Genomic DNA, 22,259 nt, shown 5'->3' with positions numbered 1-22,259 from the left:
ATTGACGAAGCCTCATTTGATCGTGATGGTATTTCGAACAACAGGAACAGCCATGTGTGGGGTGAGGAAAACCCTCACGCTGTTTTAGAGTCACGTCGTCAAGTACATTTTGCCGTGAATATCTGGGCTAGCATTATAGGCGACAGTATCACTGTGCCGTATCTTCTACCTGGCCGTCTGAATGGCCACCTGTACTTGAGGTCGGTCCAAAGAGCTTCACCTGGGTTGTTGGAGAACGTACCCTTGGCTGTTTGTCAGAGGATGTGCATACAACATGACGGTCCACGCCTCACTTCAGTGTGGACGTCCGCAACCATCTCAGTGATGTATTTTCTGGTTGCTGGATTCGAAGGGGAGGTCCTATTCCATGGCCTATGACGTCAACTAAACTGAATCCCCTTGATTATTTCCTATGAGGATATCCAAAGCCACTCGTGGATGAGGCCCCAGTGGATACGGAGATGGAATTAGTTGCCAAAATTGTAGCTGCCTGTGATGTGATTCGAAACACACAAGGGATATTTGTCGGCATGCATCAGAATCTCGTTCACCGAGTCACGCTTGCATTGAGGTTGATTGCCGTCAGTTTCAGCAAATTTCGTAAAACTCTCTCTCCTCCCGAACAGGTCATGAACCCCCAACGGTACCGACCGGCCGTCGTGTCATACTCGGCCCATAGGCGTCATTCGATGCGGATATGGAGGGGCATATGGTCAGCACACCGCTTTCCCGGCCTAATGTCAGTTTCCGAGACCGAAGCCGCTACTTCTCAGTCAAGTAGCTCCTCAGTTTGCCTCACAAGGGCCGAGTGCACCCCGCTTGCCAACAGCGCTCGGCAGACCGGATGATCACCCACCCAAGTGCTATCCCAGCCCGACAGCGCTTAACTTCGGTGATCTGACGGGAACCTGTGTTACCACTGCGGCAAGGCCGTTGGAAAATTTTGTAAGATGCAGTACAAATGATACGTCAATTGTGCCAATGATGGTATTTTCAGGTAACTGTAACTAATGCAAATAAAAGAGTACACAGTAATGTGATTTCGTTTCTATTGTCTCCTTAAGCTGGCTTCTCCGACCTCAGGTTCCCTACCTCGAATTGTTCAGTGGAATGTCCTCTGTCCTATTAAATTTTTGCACTTTCTTCCGGGAACACCCTGTGTATCGTAATTGAATTGACTTTCGGTCCATCCAAAACTCTTAATTTGGGTGCGACGAATTGATATTGCTGTGAACGGCATATAGCGATTGTGAGAATCGGACGCATCTCTGTGTCTTACCGAACCAAAGATCTTTTTTGTACACTGTTTGTGAAGGAAATGGAGAGATCGGACATGTGAGACGAGGAGAGGGATTGTATTCTTGTGAGACGACGTTACAGTATAAAGTAAATGTTCAAATAGATTTTTGCACAAAAATAAAATCCAATAACTAACATCAAGTATTCAAGGTGAGTATATTTCCATACCAAAATTAGTTAATTATCACGGTACAGATATTACGAGACGTAGATCGCTCGGAGATGAAGTTTGGAACGATAGTGCAAACCTGCACTTACCACGGGCAGAATTCGTCGAGGGATTATCTCCGAATTAATAAACTTTAACTTGATAAATTGTTGGACCTATCATCCAGACTCATCAAACAACTCTGCGTAGCGAGTTAAGGTTTTAGAGCTTTCAGGTGGAGCAGATACCGACGAGGAATTTTCAGGAGATCGCCGCTCCGGAATACATCTCTTGCTCTCCTATGGTATTTAAAAGAAAATATTTATATTTTCCAGGTTTTCAGGAGAGTAAAGATAAAAGAAAATAAGTAATTAAGCTAAACCAACTAAAACCAATAGTTAAACCAATAATTAAAATAAAAACACTCGTGAAGATTATTTATTTATAATAATAATTAAAATAAAGAATATTTTTCCGTCCTTCAGACTTTTGAAAACTTGGACTGTCATGGGTCCGTAGAATCGGAGGAGCTAACAGTACTTAACTGGATTCTGTGAGGATGATCGATACTATGTTCTACATGGTATCACTACTGTTGATATTGCAGTTCATATTTAGAACGCGCAACTCTGAACCTAATTCATACCTATTTGGGTAGGAAATTTCCTTTCGTTTCCTATGTCTACATGTTTTATACTTTTACATGTCTGTCGTGGACACATAATCGATGCACACTCGTGGTACCTTTGGTTGTTCTCTGGTCATATCAATGGTAGCAGACCACAGACGTAAATACTGACTGTTTCTTCTTTCTTCCATATGTAGGTGAATCTTCGTCCCATCTGCTACATTGCTTTCCTCTTCTTGAAAATGTGACAGACTTTGCTTATGATTAAATTCGAGTTTCCTGAATATCTTTCTCCAAATGTGTATTAACGCAGCATTTATGCTGTAATTTGTAACAGAACGCGTTTGAATGTTACGTAGCGTATCCTTATTGTTCCCGTCAATGACATATGGTTAACAGATTTTGTTTTGTTTTGTTTTGGAAAGCATATCTATGAGAACTCCTGTACTTCACAAAACGATTTCTCATTCATGATTAACGAACCTTGCAATAAACCTTGCTCCTCCTTAGACACATCGCACAATACCACTTTCTATTCACAGTCATGTAAATACTCCAAAGTATTCGTAATAGTACGAACGACATCCATGTGTGTTCTTCGGAAAGAGAAATGGTAAAGCTTAAAGAATGACTTAAGGGACTGAACATTAATGCCTCATCCGTGACGTCACCTTCTCGTCCCATGTCAGTCCAGAAAAGATAATGGGTCTCACTAGTTATCAGTTGGGCAGAAGAATAATCATTTTATTTATTGGACCTACCCATTAGTAAGAGCTTTGGTGATGGGAGCAGTCTACTTAACGAACCGCCCTGAGCATAAATTCTCTTAAAATTTTCCTCTTTCATGAGATGATGCTGGGCGATCAGTCCTAGGAAAGCAAACAGAATTCAGACTCTCGCCTTTCAATGTCGTTGTGCGCTACCAAATCTATCTAACTAACACTCGTATTCTTTCCAGTGTTTCAGTGACCTTAGTGTAATTTATCATAGGATAGTAAAGTGGACTGAACGTATCCTATTTCACTTTTCTAAAGACTGGCATTTTATCTTTTTTTCGTCTTGAGCTTACTGCAGTTTAAATTGCGGTATACGTACGACGGAAAATAATAATGATTGATCTGTAACAATTACTATGAAGATGGCCATAAAAACATAGTAAAACTGCAGTTTCCTCACGACAGAACCTGTTGAAAAGATGAGTGAATTAGAAGATACCAGATCCTTCATCGATGGACAGAACCGTGGTTTGCTGGTAATTTACTCATATGAACGTGATTATAATAAAGCGCGTACGTGTTCAAGAAGGGACGGGAGGGAGAACTTGATATTCAGCGGTGAAACAATGCTGGTGTATATGAGATGTTCCATAAACAAAGTCACAGTTTTTTGATTACTGAGGGCTCAATTTCGTGGACTAATTTCTACGTGCTGTAACGTGGTCATGTCATTTTCATTTTTGTATGTTATTGATGCGCGTATCAGAGAGAGATATAGTTACGTTACTGTTAAAACAATCTTTGGTCTTGCCGTGGCACAGTCTTCGCTTCTGCGCTGTCTGACACATTGTTAGCTGAAGTGTGGTAGTTGACGGCCGTATTCACTAGTGCCGTCTTGATTTGTGATGGTATTTGTTAGATGAATAAGGATTTATTGTAAAGGACTGCAACGATGAATACGATGTATATATTGGAAGGCGAAAAGAATGTTGTTGTTGTGGTCTTCAGTCCTGAGACTGGTTTGATGCAGCTCTCAATGCTGCCCTATCCTGTGCAAGTTTCTTCATCTCCCAGTACGTACTGCAACCTACATCCTTCTGAATCTGCTTAGTGTATTTATCTCTTGGTCTCCCTCTACGATTTTTACCCTCCACGCTGCCCTCCAATACTAAATGGTGATGCCTTGATGCCTCAGAACATGTCCTACCAACCGATCCCTTCTTCTAGTCAAGTTGTACCACAAACTCCTCTTCTCCCCAATTCTATTCAATACCTCCTCATTAGTTATGTGATCTACCCATCTAAGCTTCAGCATTCTTCTGTAGCACCACATTTCGAAAGCTTCTATTCTCTTCTTGTCCGAACTATTTATCGTCCATGTTTCACTTCCATTCATGGCTACACTCCATACAAATACTTTCAGAAACGACTTCCTGACACTTAAATCTATACTCGATGTTAACAAATTTCTCTTCTTCAGAAACGATTACCTTGTCATTGCCAGTCTACGTTTTATATCCCCTCTGCTTCGACCATCATCAGTTATTTTGCTCCCCAAATAGCAAAACTCCTTTAGTACTTTAAGTGTCTCATTTCCTAATATAATTCCGTGAGTATCACCCGACTTAATTCGACTACATTCCATTATCCTCGTTTTGCTTTTGTTGATGTTCATCTTATATCCTCCTTTCAAGACACTGTCCATTCCGTTCAACAGCTCTTCCAAGTCCTTTGCTGTCTGACAGAATTACAGTGTCATCGGCGAACCGTAAAGTTTTTATTTCTTCTCCATGGATTTTAATAATTACTCCGAATTTTTCTTTTTTTGCCTTTATTGCTTGCTCAATATACAGATTGAATAACATCGGAGATAGGCTACAACCCTGTCTCACTCCCTTCCCAACCACTGCTTCCCTTTCATGTCCCTCGACTCTTATAACTGCCATCTGGTTTCTGTACAAATTGTAAATAGCCTTTCACTCCCTGTAATTTTACCCCTGCCACCTTCAGAATTTGAAAGAGAGTATTCCAGTCAACATTGTCAAAAGCTTTCTCTAGGTCTACAAATGCTAGAAATGTAGGTTTGCCTTTTCTTAATCTAGCTTCTAAGATAAGTCGTAAGGTCAGTATTGCCTCACGTGTTCCAATATTTCTACGTAATCCAAACTGATCTTCCCCGAGGTCGCCTTCTACTAGTTTTTCCATTCATCTGTAAAGAATTCGGATTAGTATTTTGCAGCCCTGACTTATTAATCCGATAGTTCGGTAGTTTTCACATCTGTCAACACCTTCTTTCTTTGGGATTGGAATTATTACATTATTCTTGAAGTCTAAGGGTATTTCGCCTGTCTCATACATTTTGCTCACTAGATGGTAGAGTTTTGTCAGGACTGGCTCTCCCAAGGCTGTTAGTAGTTCTAATGGAATGTTGTCTAATCCCGGGTCCTCGTTTCGACTTAGGTCTTTCAGTGCTCTGTCAAACTCTTCATACAGTATCATATCTCCCATTTCATCTTCATTTTTAAATAATGTTATTTTTAAAGGGAAGCAGACTGAGGTAAGACTGCAGCACTGCGCAACTAGGAATGATTATTGTCAGCTAGTTAACTTTCTCAGAGCTGAGAGAAAGACGACCCCCCCTTCCCTGAGACGTGCATTAAGATATTAACTGATTAAGCTGTTTGGTTTTTGAAGAAATTTTCTGTTAATATTGTACCCTTTTTAAATCATTGCTCGCTTTGTTAAGCATAATATTGTTCATACGAATGTTATGACTGGAGATCACGCGAATACATACTTCATTCTAAAATCGTTGTCTTGGAATATCGTTTCATAGGAGTAGTTACTCTCCCCATCCCACCGTTTTCATTACGCATTATCACATCTAACAGTTTGAATATAGTTTGGAAATTTTATTTAGAAGTAGAAATCTAGCTTAGCCGCTATCTGCTTGCTGTTTCCTGCTGTGCTATCAATAAATCTGCAATAATGTTGCCAAGACGCGAGGTAAGTGGAAATTTTGATTAGGGCCAGATAATTGTTTTACTTCCGTTGCGCATTTAATGCCAAAAACAAGCTGCATTCACGTAAGTTTTCAATTGAAATTGAGATCTGTTTAGTCAACGGTTAGCATGGAGTTTAAGTTGGATAACAGTTTGTTGGTACACAGTCTTGGTAATATGTAGACTTTTAAAGAGTGGGAGGTAAATCTGGGCTAAATTTCAGACAGGTAAAAATGTAGTGGGGAGATTACAATACGAGTACCGTCTTGAAACTGTCAGTTTATCGTATTACGTCAATATAGCTCGTAGGGAAAAGACAGACGTACTCGGGGACTTAAATGAGTAGTCGGAAATATAGCAACGCAACACAGAATAACGCAGTAACCTTCGAACAGATGCAAAAGTAATGTAATGAGATTTCCGTCGATGAGAGAACATCTCAGCACAACGTCAGTTTGCCGCTGTTTCATTATATTCAGTAAACCCGTGGACGAGGCTTCACCGTCAAAAAAACCTAATCGTGCTAACTGTTAACGAACAACTAACGCAACCAGAAAAAAAGTACGAGACAAAATGGAGCAGTACTGAATGTAAGTTTGAGGTCGAAGTGTGAAGTGGGCTTTGCTGTTGTCGACAGGTACCGTGAATGAATGGAACAGCTGTTTCCAAACAAGACACACAGTAGGTGCCGTTGAAATTTTCGATGTTATGCAGATATTTTCAAGTGTAGTAGAGATAGGAAGCTAAATGACTGCTCAGAAAATGTCTCTGAAAAACCTTCGAAATTTTGTCTGTGGAGTTCTGGTTCAGCCTGTATGTAAATACAGACTTGTTACAAGTGAAGTGGAGTATAAATATCCCTCGATGTATTAAAAAAGTTGGAAAGTGTGTACGCAAAAATTATAATGGAATAGGTGTTATCCAGCAAGAGCTGGATTTTTTCTTGTATTTTTAATAAGAAAATAGGAATGGATGTTTCGACTTTAAGTGAAGAGCGAAGTTGTTATAGGCAAGGACGATGATGCCATGATAACATTTACTGTCGCAGACAGTTATTGGAAAAAAAAAGCAGAGATAGAAATAGAAGGGTATACATGACCGCTTTGTATCAGCAGAAAGCCTATGACAGTGTTCTAAATACAAAATTATGGGAAGCAATGAGAAAGGTTAACGTGTCTGAAAATGGAGCAGCCTTGTTAAAAAGTTATACAAGAATACGAAAATAATAACTTATTTCGGGAACGTGGGTTACATGAAGCATTTTAGTTGACGAACGTCTAAAACAAGGTTGTGGAAGGTGCCTTACATTGTTCAACAGTTATCTGGAACAGGCACTAAGTGGCTGGTACAAAAATGTTCAGGCGTGAAAATAGGTTGGAGAAGGTACTCCCCATTCTCTTTTATTTTCTAATGACCGGGTAATGTTTACACAAGGTGAAGAGGATATGGGACAGACGTGCCGAAAAACTTGAAGAGGGGCGAAGAAATTCGGGTTTGGGAATAAATCTGCACAAGTCGAAGTGTGTGTTTAGTACTTTATCCATCTTCAGCAACTGTAGTTGTATATACCGAAACAATCAGCAACAAGTTGGATAAAAGGTGCCCTTCTTCAGAAGGCAGTAAAGAAAATGTACCATAAATATGTAGGAGTTAGATCAGAGAATTAAAATAGAGGACGAGAAGTTTAAAAAATTTAAAGATAAAAAGTGGTACATACTTGGAACTACCGCGTTATTTCTCAGTGTGAAAAATAAAATCCATGCAACATATTGCTGTGGTCCTGAAATAATACAAGAGCAATAAATAACACACTAATAAATCCATTCATACCATAAGAGCTCGTAAGTTCTTATTTGTGGTTCATAGTGCCTATAAAAATGGTATAAAGAAGTCAAACAACAAGTGCAGACATCATACCAGAACTGGAGCTAATCAGCAATGACATTCATTTCTTGATGTTGGCCTCAAGGTGGCGGGTGAAAGTACGATAAAACAATAGAACAAAACCGTAAACAACTATAGGGGTCATAAGGTACAGACAAAAATGTAAGTGCACATAAGCAATATAATAAGTAATGTATAAAAACCTACATATGACTGCCCGCAGCTCGTGGTCGTGCGGTAGCGTTCTCGCTTCCCACGCCCGGGTTCCCGGGTTCGATTCCCGGCGGGGTCAGGGATTTTCTCTGCCTCGTGATGGCTGGGTGTTGTGTGATGTCCTTAGGTTAGTTAGGTTTAAGTAGTTCTAAGTTCTAGGGGACTGATGACCATAGATGATAAGTCCCATAGTGCTCAGAGCCATTTGAACCATTTGAACCTACATATGACTAAAATAAGTTAATAGCAACTTCAAGTGGCGCTATGACTGTATATTTATAGAATAGGATTCGATGAAAATTTACGGTGAGGAAGGAGAAATAAAATCCTTAAGAAGCTACAAATATTTGGGAAGACTAATGGATACCTCCACTAGGGAATAGGTTTCATAGTAGCAATGGGGAAGAGAGCTACTAAGCTATGCATCGAATAATAATGTACACTGAAGAGCCAAAGGAACTGGTACACGTGCCTAATACCGTGTAGGGGCCTCGCGAGCACGAAGAAGTGCCGAAACAAGACGTGACATGGACTCGACTAACGTCTGAAGTAGTGCTGCAGGGAACTGACACCACGAATCGTGCAGGGCTGTCCATAAATCCGTAAGATTACGAGGGGTGGAGATCTCTTCCGAACAGCACGTTGCAAGGCATCCCAGATACGGTCAATAATGTTCATGTTTGCGGAGTTTGGTGAACAGCGGAAGTGTTTAAACTCAGAAGAGTGCTCCTGGAGCCACTGTGTAGAAATTCTGGACGTGTGGGCTGTCGCATTCTCTTGCCGAAATTGCCTAAGTCTGTCGAAATGCACAATGGGCATGAGTGGATGCAGGTGATCAGACAGGATGCTTACTTATGTGCCACCTGTCAGAGTCGTATCCATGCCTATCAGTGGTCCCATGTCACTCCAAATGCACACCCCCACACCTTTACAGAGCCTCCACCAGCTTGAACAGTCCCTTGCTGACATGCAGGATCCACGGATTCTTGAGATTGTCTCCATAACCGTACACGTCCATCCGCTCGATACAATTTGAAACGAAATTCGTCAGAGCAGGCAACATGTTTCCTGACATCAAGAGTCCAGTGTCGGTGTTGACGGGCCCAGGCGAGGCGTAAGGGTTTGTGTTGCGCAGTCATCAAGGGTACAAGAGTTGGTTGAATGTTTCGCTCGCAGACAGTTGTTGATGTCCCAGCATTGAAATCTGCAGAATTTTGCGGAAGGGTCGCACTTTTGTCACTTTCAACCATTATCTTCAGTCGTCATTTTCCGGCAAAGGCGATGTCGAAGATTTGATGGTTAACTGGATTCCTGATATTCACGGTAAACTCGTGAAATGGTCGTATGGGAAAATCCCCAATACATCGCTACTCCTGAGATGCTGCGTCCCATCGCTCGTGCACCGACTGTAACACCACTTTCAAATCACTTAAATCTTGATAACCTACCACTGCAGCAGCAGTAACCTATCTAACAACTGCGGCAGTCACTTGTTGTCTTTAATAGGCGTTGCCGACCGCAGCGCCATATTCTGCATGTTCACATATCTCTTTATTGGAACACGCATGCCTATTAACAGTTTCTTTGGCGCTTCAGTGTAGAATAATAATAAACGACAGGGTACTAAGAATATTTCGCAGTGTGGTGGATAACATAACTCTGTGCGGATCTGAGATGTGGCCTCAAACAAGACGAATCCGGATGTCCGGTTTATCGCGCGCGGCCGCCTTAACCACTTGGGCTATCAGCGCACTTTCGTGTCACTTAAGCTGGAGTCACTCCGGGGAGCATGCAAAAGATAACCCGAAGTGGTTCTTTCGTACTTGTACGGAGGCGAATGGAAGTAACGTTCTAAGTAAAAAATACTTTGGAAAATTGAGCACTTCAGTGGTACAGAGAACAGCTAGCTGTAGGTGGGCAAGAAAGATGTTAAAGTGGGAGCTTGTAATGTCTCTTTCTGCTATAAGTTATATGGGGATTCTATGAAGTTCGTGAAGTTAAATTTCGTAAAGCTAATTTTCATAAAACCTCGTAAGAAACAATTACAAATAAGCAATATTATATTTGCAGGTTGCCAAATTAAACTTTAAATTCTGATTGAAAACGAGCGCCGGGCTCCCTACAAATAGTATCAGATGCGTTAGCGTAATAAAATTTATACAAAGAGGCACCTGACCTATAATAAATTGTATCACTGCAAATAGTCACTTTATGATAAAATAAATCTTGTGATTTGATGCTAATTAATTTTGATAGTATTTTTAAATAAGTTCTTCTGCTCCGGCTTCGTCGTATTTCCTGTGGAAATAAAAAGTTTAAATGCGCCGCTTAATGGCGGCCAACTTTCTCAGTCAAAGATGATCGCAGCTAGCTCCGCAGCAGCTGAAAAAAAAAAAAAAAAAGGTTGCACAAACTCTTGCGTTATAACAAACTGTTCATGTCAAATATATGGAAAGGGACATTATAAACTGCTCAGAAGAAGTAGGAGTGGAAAGAGTGCTAGGATGGGAAAAATATACGCAGGAAACAATGGGAGACAGAAATCTAGAGGCAGATGACTGAAATGAAAGAGGCCTATGGATGTCGGAAATGAATAACTCCTAGGAGGAACGCCGAAGAAATAGGAGAAGAACAACAAGGGGTATGTGTGTCACATTGTATTTCAGTGCCTTGATAGCGCCAAAATCATCCATTACTCGGAAAATTAAATGTAGTTTATTTTTTTAGATCTCTTGTATAAAACCTGAAGGTAGTTCAGATATCTCAACATCTCATGCTCTAGGAAATTCCAGTCTCCACTTGCTGATTACTACAATTAAGGGGCTCCGGAACGCTCTATACTTGCAATGTTAAAATAACGCTTATAAATTACATCTTTCCTCACAAGGTATTTGAGGTAGGAAGTTGAACTTTTTACAGATTATTTATTGGAATATGGGCTACAACATAACACAGGGATTTTACAAAATTTTAGTTCAGTTATTAAAGATGATTTTTTTTTCAATTGTAATGAAAATTCACAACATTTTTTTGCAATTTTTTATTTATATATTCAAAAATATACATTGTTTTGGAAAAAGGCTGTGTTAAATTATGCAGAAGGTACTGTGTAACATTTACTGAAAGTTTGAAACAAATATGTTTGGAAGATCCTTAGAAAACATGTAATTAGTATGAGAAAATAAAAGTTTTGGGAATCGAGGGACAAAGATTGGATTAACTTTTTAGTGCATTCCAGGTCCATAGGATGGATTATCTTCATCCTCTGCAAACTCCTCCTCCAGCTTCCTCTTGTTCCTCCTCCTGTTTACTCTTGCTTGTATTTCTAGACTCTTTACAGCCCTTTCTGCAGCCCGAAGGCGTTCCTTGTCTCAAGCAAGCTTCGCTCGTACCATGTTAGAACCTATCTTCATTCCCATATTTCTAAATACCTTGCACCTTACAATGTTGCCATCATTGAAAGTCGCAACAGCATCATACACACCAAAGTGAAGCGTTTCTATTCCAACAAATACAGTCTTGGGGATTCTCGACCATATAACACTATTTACACTGAAAATAGGTTTTATCACCTCCATTATTGCATGAGGCAGACTACGCTTATGAGTGTACACTTCACCAGTTAGCAATCCTTTGTTATATTTACACCAACTGTCTTCTTCTTTGGGACACAAGCTATGTTGGGGATTTTCATCGGTTGAAGAAGTATGAAAAAAAAGAGCCCAAACAGCCTTCTTCATTTCGTCGACACTTTGGATTTCTAATTTCTAATAACTTTACTTTTACTCATTATTATACTTCAACAAAACAGAGACTCAAGAAACAGAATTAATTACGAATATTTTCGAGATAACGACAGAGTAAATAAACATGAAACAATCGACAATCACACCAGCGATATATATTGAACCATCACAGGTTAGCCACAACACATACTTCATCTCACATCACTAAAATGTACCTGATGAACACGGACGTTAATAATAACACCATTTGACAGCAGTTTAACAGCGCCACAGTGGGTCACGCCCATGTAGAACGCATTTCAAAAAAAATTTAAAAATAGTTGTAGTCTTCGGAATTGAATAAATTATATATCTATTGAAAGGTAATAGTCTGCAGATTCAGAAAACGCAAAAAAGTAAAAATTGAACTTTTCATGATTTTGAGCCTTTCCGGAGCCCCTTAATTAAAAACCTACCTCTGCACTATCTCCACTCGCGGTCTACTCAAACTAATTAAACATCTACCTCTGCGCTTTTGGCTCCAAATGCTACACTTTTAAGCAACATAACGCGTTTAGCTTCCCCAGTGCCTCGTGCATTGCGAGATTGCTAATTCCGTGGAGTGCTGGCGCTCAAGAATGTACAGCCACAGGTCGCAGAACTGGAAGCTTCTGGCTTCCTGTGTTTCGCTGCAGGCGCTTTCGCTGTAAACTGCAGAAACGTTTCAGCGCCTCTGCTCCAGCGTCAAAAGTATAACTCAAGCTCAGCAAACAAAGGTTACATGAGAAAACTGCGAAAACTGCCTTACAGTTTTGAATTAAGCTTACTGAAAACGTAACGTTTTCGGTTGATAATCACGTTGAATCATTCGGCAACCAATTGTGGACAGAAACATCGTGCACGTTATGTAGTGTCGTCCACCTATCTTCAGTTAAGTCGTTATCAGAGTCTCTTCTCTTTTTTTTCAGTGCCAAGACTGTTTTGCTGCGATTCTTCATTATTCAAGTCTTCGAACTGCTATACATTTTTCACCACTCCACACTTCCTTCAGTTATCAACATAACTATTCCTTGAAAGCTTTGCGAGTGTCCTATCAAGCGACGTCTTCTTTTGGTCTAGCTGGACCATAAATTTCTTTTCTTCGCAATTCGATTATCTATCTCTTCATTACCTATCCGATATACCTATCTAATCTTCATCATTCTTCTGTAATACCACATTTCTAGAGCTTCCTTTCTTTTCTTATCTGTGCGCCACTCTAGACAAGTATATTCAAAAGAGTTCCCAACACGTATTTTACTCGTATATTCGATATTAGCAAAATACTATTAATCAGAAATACACTTCTTACTGTACTAATGTGCATCGACTGCTATGCTACTGTATGATGGTGTCCGGAAATGCCCGACTTGCACTCTTTAAAATTAAAAACAGGAACGAAGAACAAGAAGAATGGAAAGGATTAGCGGATTAGCAGAAACACTCCCAGGTTTGTATTAGGGCTATTGATAAAATATCGATGGTTTCCTCTATATATCGATATCAAAGTGGCAATTCGCGTGCCGATATATTTATTTTTAATTGTACTGTTTTCACGATTTCCGGTAAATATTTGAAGTTGTCCTTTTGAAACTGTAATAAGGAGACTTACTACTTTACAGTGTTTCTCTTTCACAGTGTGAAGCAAGTATAGGTGGCACAAAAGAAGTCCGATTGCACAGGGGAGTGGCAGTGTCAATGGAATAACAAGATTTCCGATGTGATGAAATAGTACAATATTTGAGTTAAAAAACAATTTTTAATGCAACTAGTATGCTATTTCTTCACACAAGCATTCTTCAAAAACAGTTGCTGAAAATTATGAACAAAAATCTAAATGACAAGATTGGTCTTTGCGGTGGGCGCAGACGAGAGGGGAAATGCTGATGTAATCGGCACTTTGTACTACCAGCTGAAATTGCAACGTTTATCTTAATTTATCTTAACCACGCAATTTTGACATTACATCTGCTAGGTAGCTGGCGTTGTCAGAAATGAAAAACCAGAGAAGTCGACATGAAGTGTTCCTGACAAATCCGATATGTGACGAAACCGAGCGATGGACCCATTGCCGAGTGATAGGAACCTTTGACCATTCGATTCATTTGTCTATTCATATTGTATACTGTAGGCTCAGCAGTATTTGGTTTGTAATGAGGCAACTATGTATCCCAGCCCCTAGTCAACGAAACCAGCCAAAACTTGTAATATTTCAACTTTGAGTCTGAGGGTACATAGTTGTGCGAGACAGGAGAAATACCCTGAGACATCAAGAAGAATACAGTAATTGCAATTCCAAAGCAAGCAGATGGTACAGATGTGAATATCATCGAACTATCAGTTTAATACGTCACGGTTGTAAAATACGAACACGAATTCTTTATACAAGAGTGGAAAAACGGATAGCAGCCGATTTCAGAGAAGATCAGTTTCGAGCCCGCAGAAATATAAGAACACGCTAGGCAATACTGACCCTACGACTTATCTTAGAAATAGGTTAAGGAAAGGCAAACCTATGTTTATAGTATTTGTAGACTTAGAGAAAACTTATAACAATGTTGAATGGAATACTCTCTTAGAAGGGAAGCAATGGTTGAGAAGGGAATGATATAGGGTTGCAACCTATCCCCGATGTTACTCAGTCCGTATATTGAGCAAGCAGTAAAGGAAACCGAAGAAGAATTTGGAGTAGGAATTAAATTTTAGGGAGAAGAGATAAAAGCCTTGAGGGTTACCGATGACATTGTAATTCTGTCAGAGACAGCAAATAACTTCGAAGAGCAGTTGAACGGAGTGGACATTGTCTTGAAAGGATAATGTGCGATGAACATCAACAAACGCAAAATAGGGATAGTGGAATGTAGTCGAATTAAATCAGGTGATGCTGAGGAATTTGATTAGGAAACGAGACACTTAAAGTAGTAGACAAGTTTTGCTACCTGAGCAGCGAAGTCCTCTGCCACAAACACTGCTAAATCTAGATTAATGTGCCGACTCCGTGAAGATACGGGATAAATTCCAGGAAAAAAAAGACGAGAAGCGTCTTACTTGGTCAGTCTGCCTTTCGCCTGAAGTTATGTAGGGAAAAACTTCAGAGAAACTGCGTGAGGAAGGACAGACTAGAATGGAAACCGCTTCTGCGTCCAACTGCGAGTCCAATTTCTCAACGAGTGCGCCTCCTTTGTTGGGTCCAGCTTTCGTACCCCATAATCTGATGTTTGTGAGTACTGTGGCTCAGGTTCATGAAGACACCACTTGGACCATCTTAACTGGACACCGATTCTCTCTTCTTCTTTAAAAATTATACGTCTACATGATATTTGCAGACTGAAAATGAATATCCCTGAATCAACTTTGTATGTCTATTTCAAAAGTGTTCTAGTTTTCTTCTACTTCGTACAGTTTTTTCATATAGGAATAAAGTTTAGTGTAACTTTAGGTATAGAAATTTAATTAGGGTAACAAACTGGGTGCACGAAAATGCTTTCTTCTTTATGTAAAGGGGTTAGCTAGGCAAATTAACGGTTTGACCAAAACGGAAACATTTTTTGCTTGGGACCAAAAACACTATTCCTGTACCACTTGTCGACCGCAAAAAATATTGATTACTTCAACATATGTAGAATCAGGCCTGATGAAGATGTTTGCAAGGACTCTTTCACAAGATGGAATCTTGCTTTATATATCTTTGTATGAGCTTTTCCTTCATCAGTCAAGAACAATTGTATGCTAGAAATGTTTTTCTTTATTGGCCTTCAATCTCGGGAGCTGACGAAGGATCACGAACTTTACAATTCACAGATGGTTAGAAAAATGGAAGTGTGGACTGTCTTCAAGTATGGTATTACAAACATTCCATGGGTCATCCAGATCACAGGAATATTGACTAGAACTAGCCCTACCGAAAGATATAGTAACGAAAGTGCAGTGCGTGGAAGAAATCAATCAGACACAGAAACAACAACAACAACAATAACAAGCACAATACCGGAAGAACAACGAATTCTTAGCCATGAAGGAACTTAAAACTAGGATTGAAAACAGTAATGTGATTGTGACTAGGGCAGATAAAGGAAGGACTGTTGCGCTGTTAAATAAAACAGATTATACAAGCAAAGTAGAGGATTTTTTCCAATCAGTGCAGCTACAAACACTACAGAGAGACCCGACAGCTAGTTACAATAATCAGGCTAAGCAGGTAATAAACAAGTGCTGCAATATCTTTTCTCAATATGCCTGTAAGAGCATGCTGCAAATGAATCCTAGGGCACCACAGCTGTATGGTTTACCGAAGCTCCACAAATCTGAAGTGCCAATCCGTCTGGTGGTATCTGCAATAAATGCTCCAGTACACAAGATTGCCAGGAGTAACAACACCATCTTGAAGAAGAAGCTGAACTTCCAAGGGAAATATAGCACTAAGAACAGGTTAGATTTAGTTAACAAGTTAGCAGATTTTAAGGTTCCAACAAATGCAAAATTAGTCTCTTTTGATGTGCATAGCTTGTTCACATGTATTCCAGTGAAAGACTGTATAGGTATTGTGTCACAATCATTGTATTCACACAACATAAATCTACAAGAGCAGCTGAGCATTGTTAGTACAGTAGAATGTTATTTAAATCAAAATTATTTATGCTTTCAAGGGACATGTTACCAGCAAGCAGATGGTCTGGCAATGGACTCGCCTTTCTTTCCGGCTTCCTCCCAACATCCTACAAGCTACAAACATGCAGTATTCCATCACATGATCCACTGTCTCGTTTCTATTCCTATGTCGCAAGAAGAATTTGACCAGGAACTTAACATAGTAAAAACAGTAGCCATAAATAATGAATTTCATCCCAAACACCATTGATAAAAAATACATTGAGGCAAAAAGAGGAAAAGCAAGCCAGGTTCCTACTGTCCCCTATGAAAAACACAGACAAACAGGAAAATAAATGGTGCAGATTACCTTTTATAGGGAAAATATCAAATAATATAAGTAACATCTTGAAGGCAAAGGGTTTCTCTGTGCTTTTACATGCCCTGCAGACAATAGGTAGTTTATTGTTCAATGCAAAACATAAACAACCAACTACCACAAAAATTGGGGTTTATAAAACCACATGCCATGAGTGTCAGTCTTGTTTCGATGTGCAACTTCTGTATTTAATCCTGAAACTTCGTGATATAACTGACCCTTCATAGCCAAACTTCTTAAACTGTTGAGTGAAACTTCTTAGTCTCTACCACAAGATGAAATTTCTGAGAGCAACTGAACCTTCTTAAACTGCAGAGTGCAACTGAACCTGCAGTCTCTTTGCTTGTTCTTATCATTTCAACACTGGCCTAGAGAGCTTTCCCTGACAAATACAGCTCAAACGTATTCTGTTCATTTATTACCCACAATATACAAGGATAGCGCAATCTGACTGCTCAAATAATTAACAGAAAAGAATGGCCCTGAATTAGAATAAATCCTAACAATAACCTACACTTTCTCATAACACACTTACCTCACAGAAAATCTTCAGAATACGAACTACATCAATAACAGCAAGCAGCAACTACAGCCGGCTAAATAAAAATTTTCTAACTACTATAGGCTCTAACTACTAATAGGCATGTCGTTAGCGAAAGAAAGATTTTGTTGCAGAGCAAACAATGTATTTACCAGATTTTACCTTAATTATGTGACATCCGGTTCCAAAAATTATATAATCATCAATAATTCCATTATTCAAACATTAGCAGATACATCAATCATCATTTTACAATCCATTTCCAAGTAACACTAAATCTCCATGATGGACGCATATCCAAATTGTCCACTCGCACTAACTCTTCTGACCTCCATCACTGCTGGTTATTAACTTACACCTGCGAGTCCAACTAGCCACAGAGTCTCATGCAGAGGGCGCACAGCGCTGTCAATGATATTAATGCAGTCTATCATGCTGCCAACATACAAACATATACACGGGCTACTTAAAATTGGACAGACTGGGAGGTCAGTCTGTTCCAGGCTTAAGGAACACAACAGAAGCTGAAGATTGAGGAAGCCTGCCTGAACAATAATCACAAATAGATGTACAAGTCCTACACACAGACGAAAAGAGGGCTAAACTCGACCAATTAGAAATTTTAGAAATTAAAAAACAGATGGGTATATCCCCACATCTATTATTAAACGAGGAAACCCAGCTCAATTATTCACTTCTCGTGTATGAAATCACAACCCCAGGACAGAAGCAAAACTTGGGGCCCCAGTCCATCATAGTTAAAAATATCTTGGCTGATGCATAACTTTAATCCAGTCACTGTGATATAACTGGTGAATGTGTAATAATGTATGTAATTTGTTGAAAAATGGTCATTGATGAAAATGTACATTAAGCTATGGATCGATTCATTGAAAAGTTGGAATATCTTTGCCTTGTCATCATGTTTATCTGTGCGTTATCATCTTTGGGAATCAGTAATGAACTTGAAAATGGGCCTACAACCCTAAACCTAGGTTGTGCAATAACATTAATAATAAATTGTGAAACAAGGCTAAAAAACAGTGCTTGTTTAGTTAAAGTAGGCTTGTGTTATTGTCAGTTTGCTGTTGTATATTTATGCTCGTTAACTGGTGTTTAACTAGTACCTAATGGTAGCCTTGTATCACATTCACTTTTCACAGCTAATTAGAGTCCTTCTTAATTAGATTCCTATAATAACTAACCAGGTATTATTAATGGCTGCTGTGACTCAGTTTCTGTAATGAGTAATTATTTCTTGAGAAAAGAAATTTGAGTACTGTTGCGAGAAATACGGCGAATGGAACTGGAGATTCAACTGCGGCTGTAAACATGGACTGCTCGCTCCTATAATATTCATTTTGATCTTGTCTCGTAAACATTGCACTGTCAGTTCCAACAGTGGCAACCAATCATCTGCAGAGGATATACTCATTGAGCTGGTTCTTATTCCGCACTCAAAACACTTTAAAACAAAAAAATTAAAAAAAGACAGACACTGAGAACGAATTTTCGTGCAAAAAAAATTTTTTTTGGCATTTCATCTCCAGCAATGATATAGCGATACGTTCTTATCGTACTCATACAATTCACGCACTGTACACAGAAACACATTTAGAATGACACAGAATCCTATTTAAGAAAATACTGCAGGAGACGAATATGGTGAGTGTGGTCATCACGTGTAACGTATTACTATTCATCTACATCTACCTCTACATCCATACTCCGCAAGCCACCTGACGGTGTGTGGCTGCCATATACAACGTTATATCAGCGCACACTCCGCTGCAGAGTGAAAATCTCATTCTGGAAACATCCCCCAGGCTGTGGCTAAGCCATGTTTCCGCAATATCCTTTCTTTCAGGAGTGCTAGTTCTGCAAGGTTCGCAGGAGAGCTTCTGTAAAGTTTGGGAAGGTAGGAGACGAGGTACTGGCAGAAGTAAAGCTGTGAGTACCGGGCGTGAGTCGTGCTTCGGTAGCTCAGATGGTAGAGCACTTGCCCGCGAAAGGCAAAGGTCCCGAGTTCGAGTCTCGGTCGGGCACACAGTTTTAATCTGCCAGGAAGTTTCATATCAGCGCACACTCCGCTGCAGAGTGAAAATATCGTTCTGGAACCTTTACCATGGTTGCGACAGATTTAAACCCGTCTTCTTCAGAAGGACAAACCTGCATACAATGTGATAACTTATAATGAAAATTCGATGGACCCACATTACGTGTCAAACAGAAACTACTCTCGACAACAAGTGTAGAAATATCACAAACAACATGGTTTAAATCAACATAGGCACGTACTACTTACAAATTTTACATTAGCAATTCATTAAGTAAAGCTGTCTCCACACAGTGGAGGGGGCGATAAAGATATCTTGAGCTACCTTTACTTTTACCGTAATGAAAAATAATCAGATCACATGCAAAGTTTAAAGAAGTTTTATTTAAATTTATTATATACATACACAAGACAATTCCATTTTTTGATGTAAAAAAGTTACGATTGCAGTTCTCTTCCTTAAATGATGAATTCTATGCGCCTATTCTTCCTGGCAAATTGGTTAGTTATATCGTCAACAGGACAATCAACGTCAGGGTGAGTGTTCAACAGAGCTAAGCCATTAAGTCGACCCTCCTTCATTGTCGACCTTGAAGGTTCTCTGTACAAGAAAACAGTAGAATATTCGCTCCTTTTCTCGAACAAATGCCAGACAGAATAACGTATCGAGATCAACAGAATGGCCGCGACTTTTCTCGTAGGTATGTGATAGCTACCCATGTGCTAGACAGAAAGTATAAAATACGATGACGAAGACGCGCGTGCTACATGGGAAAGTACAACTAGTCGATTCAGTCGAGTCAATTGGCGAAAGAAACGATTAGCGTGCGGGCTCACTGGCGAAGGCGGTGCGGGTGGCAAAGCTGGCGGCCCCCCCCAGGGGGAAGGGGGGGGGGGTCCAGCGCCCCCCCCCTCCCCAGGTTTGTCCACAACTGTCTCCACATGACATGTTTCGGCAACGGTCTGTATGTCCATATGTAAAAATTAATGCCCTTAGCATCAAGGGCTTGTCGCACAGTGAAACCAATAACTTAAAATAACAGACCATGTTAAGAGCTACATGCCGACTGTGGGAGAGTGGAGAGGTAGGATACCAGGAAAACAACTCCTAAGGCGCATGCGCCGATAAACATGAACGCTTGGCGGTCTAAACAACCATTAAGCGTAAGCACATTGAAATTACCGACAGTAATACACCATGCGAAACAACAAGTATAGAATTAAGATACTGAAAAAGACAAATACATAAAAATATACTGGCATAAGTTGAGGCCCTTACAGAAATATCAGTACATCACCGTACGGAAATAGTGACGCCTGTGCATAAGTACGTTAACACAAGGATAAAGACATCAGTGAAATTAATATCACCTCCAGTACGTCATCCCGGGTTAGATTCCCGGCGGGGCCAGGTATTTTCACCTTCCTCGAGATGACTGGGTGTTTGTGTTGTCCTCACCATTTCGTCATCATTCATGAAAGTGGCAACCTTGGACTGAGCAAAGGTTGGGAATTTGTACTGGCGCTGATAACCGTGCAGTTGAGCACCCCACAAACCAAACATCATCATCGTCATCCAGTACGTCATCGTACGAGAAGTAAGGCTGCCAGTGCATAAGTACGCTATCAGACATAATGACAATAAAGAGTAAAAATTCATAGGTCGATGAATAGTGGCAAACCTAAAAGTGGGTGCCATCTATATCTCAGTACAATAATAACTGACAAACGAAACTGTATGCACAGTAATTGTATAACAAAATTTTGAGGAAATAAACCACTCGCAAAGGCTACAGGCATTCGCATGAATATTTTTTTGCGAACAATATTTGTGGTTTGAAACAATCGAAAATTTTGTCTATCGGCGAGCTGCAGCTTATCGTTTAGCAAATTCCCATCTTTGCGCTCTAGATGTTTATAGAGCCCTAATTCTTCCCAAAGGTCCATCCTACGCCCTCTGATTTCTCTGTGAAAAATAACTGTTTCTTCCAAATTTTTCGGAATGTGGCTAGCAATCAGAAGATGTTCAGGAAACTTTAGAGTTATGTATGTTAGCTCCGTTCTTTCCTAACAGATGCTCTTTGTATGTTGTCCTCACAGCTTTTCCTGTTTGACCAATGTAATAGCATGGGCAGTTATTGCAGGATAATTTATGGACACCTGAATTGGAAAACGAGTCTTCAGTATTCTGCCCAGTATGCAAAAGTCTTCTCTGCAAACCGTTGTCTGTAGAGAAAGAGACACTACAGTTATTTTTATTCACCAGGAGATGTTTAACCCTGTAAGAAACGTTTCCTTAAAAGGGGATGTATATGAATTACTTATTGTGAGAGGAAAGATTGTTGCACAACGTTGAACATTTTTGAGAGGTTTTCCTGAAGATGTGATCTACCATGCGCTGGTCATATCCTTTAAGGACTGCGATGGATTTGACATTTAACTCATTTACCTGATTGGCAGGTGATAGTGTGGTAGTTACAAGGCGGTGTATAGTGGGTAAAAGAAGCTAGTTTATGGGCTTCCGGATGCGTCCAATCAGAGGGGATTATATTGCCTGAATAAGTATGCTTACGGAAGATGCTGAAAGTGAATGATTCATTTTCTAAAGAAATGGTTAAATCAAGAAAATTTAGTCCTCCTTTTTCATTTTGAAGTTCTTTCGTGAAGTAAATTTTCTCGTGGAAGCTATTAAATGCATTGAAAAGCACCTCCCGCTCTCATCATCACCGTCAAAAGCAGTGATATTATCGTCAACATACCTTGCATAGAAACGAATTGTTTGATGTAATTCCGAATGGAATTGAAGAATGTTCTTTCAAGTTTGTTGATGAAGAGTTTAGCCAAAACACCAAAGTTTTTATTTTTTTCAAACAACAGTATTGGTCACTTCAAAAGAGTTCCCTTAGGCAGCTATACACCTGGTAGGGCTTCTAATACGTTGGTCATATTCTCTTCAGTGTTCTCCAGTATCCAAAAATGACGACCATTTAAGAGATTTTTCAATTTCGAGAAAAGAAAAAAGTTACGAGCATTCAAAGCAGG

The 22,259-nt window shown here is 39.8% G+C and overlaps 1 pseudogene; it reads right to left on the bottom strand.

Annotated features, from left to right (window-relative positions):
* Positions 1-820: 820 nt before the first annotated feature.
* LOC126163541 (5S ribosomal RNA) lies at positions 821-938 on the bottom strand (annotated as a pseudogene).
* Between the last annotated feature and the right edge of the window lie 21,321 nt (positions 939-22,259).

This window comes from Schistocerca cancellata, chromosome 2, assembly GCF_023864275.1.
Source record: "Schistocerca cancellata isolate TAMUIC-IGC-003103 chromosome 2, iqSchCanc2.1, whole genome shotgun sequence".
Taxonomy (NCBI): domain Eukaryota; kingdom Metazoa; phylum Arthropoda; class Insecta; order Orthoptera; family Acrididae; genus Schistocerca; species Schistocerca cancellata.
This window is presented reverse-complemented; position numbering and strand designations above follow the sequence as displayed.